Here is a 1,182-nt window from a genome sequence, read left to right as displayed (position 1 = left end):
CAACAAAACCATATTTATTGCGTTACGGCATCATCAATTATCTCCAACGTCGAACTAATTAATCGAAAAAACGCGTATTTTTTTGAAAAATTTCTTTCACTTTATGATGTGACACCTGCTGTGGACGAGTTTCTGAAATTCCTGCAAACGGCGTCCGACCTAAGCTCCGAAATTGCGTAACCTCGATGTCAAGACCTCTACTAATCTGGGCTTGTAGTAATCAAGATTGTTATCGTCGAATTTACACCGACATTTCTTGTATCATTTAGCAATCGAGCGAATAATCTATGCGTGATTAAAGAAATCGTTTTATGAAATTAAATTCGATCCGATCAATCATTAAAACTCCAGTAGATAAAGCACAGATTAACGATCGCATAGCCGGTCATTAATATCGTCATAAATTTCAAACAACATGACAATTTTTTCGTTTGTTTAAATTGATGACGATTCGAAGCGCTGATAGAAATGAGTGACTACGCCCATTATCATAATGGCACGATTTGTAATTCAGCAGTGATGAAGCCGAGATCATTCGTCAAAAAATAAATCGCTCGAATGGACGAAATTTCTCGACTTTTCCACATCAAAATAATTTTTTTCTTTCTCCTCTGTCTTTCTAAAGACTAGTTGACATAATTCCGTCCATCTACATGTTTTTATAAACCGGAAATTCCACCGAAAGCATTGGTAAAACACACATCACCACAACCGGCGCTGCATCTGCCTATATTTCTGAATATTGGAGCGGCAGGTGTGCCAATCGCGATTATTAAATGACGAAAAGAAATAAAACTGAATCGACGCACTGGACTTTCTGTTACGTAAGTTTCTTTCTTCGCCTTTCGTACGTAATTAAATATTCTCATCAGTCCAATTATTTTCAAGTCTCGTAATAAACAAAACGAGAAACACGATTTATTCGTCACTCATTAAACGAATCATTTCGCGAATGACAATTTCTTTTTTACGCTTCGATTCACCGCCGCAATTACACAGAGGCATCTCAACTGCTCCACAATTTATATCGCACATTCGACCAAATTAAACACCTTTTTACGCCCCAACACCCTCAAGTTTCTGATATTGTCGCTCTTTTTTCACCAAATAGGCCCGCCGTTAGTGCGTCCTTGTCCAACCGGAACCGGAACTTAGGATTGCTCCTAACGGACGTACTTTTTT

General features: G+C 38.2%; 1 non-coding gene across 1 annotated transcript; it reads right to left on the bottom strand.

The window, feature by feature from the left end:
* Positions 1-695: 695 nt before the first annotated feature.
* Positions 696-787, bottom strand: Mir6015 (microRNA mir-6015). Its single transcript, NR_129352.1, has one exon. It is a non-coding gene; the product is annotated as a microRNA mir-6015 (primary transcript).
* Positions 788-1,182: the final 395 nt, after the last annotated feature.

The sequence above is a fragment of the Tribolium castaneum genome, chromosome 9 (assembly GCF_031307605.1).
Source record: "Tribolium castaneum strain GA2 chromosome 9, icTriCast1.1, whole genome shotgun sequence".
Lineage (NCBI taxonomy): Eukaryota > Metazoa > Arthropoda > Insecta > Coleoptera > Tenebrionidae > Tribolium > Tribolium castaneum.
Note: the sequence above shows the minus strand (reverse complement) of the source record. Positions and strands in the feature narration are given on the sequence as shown.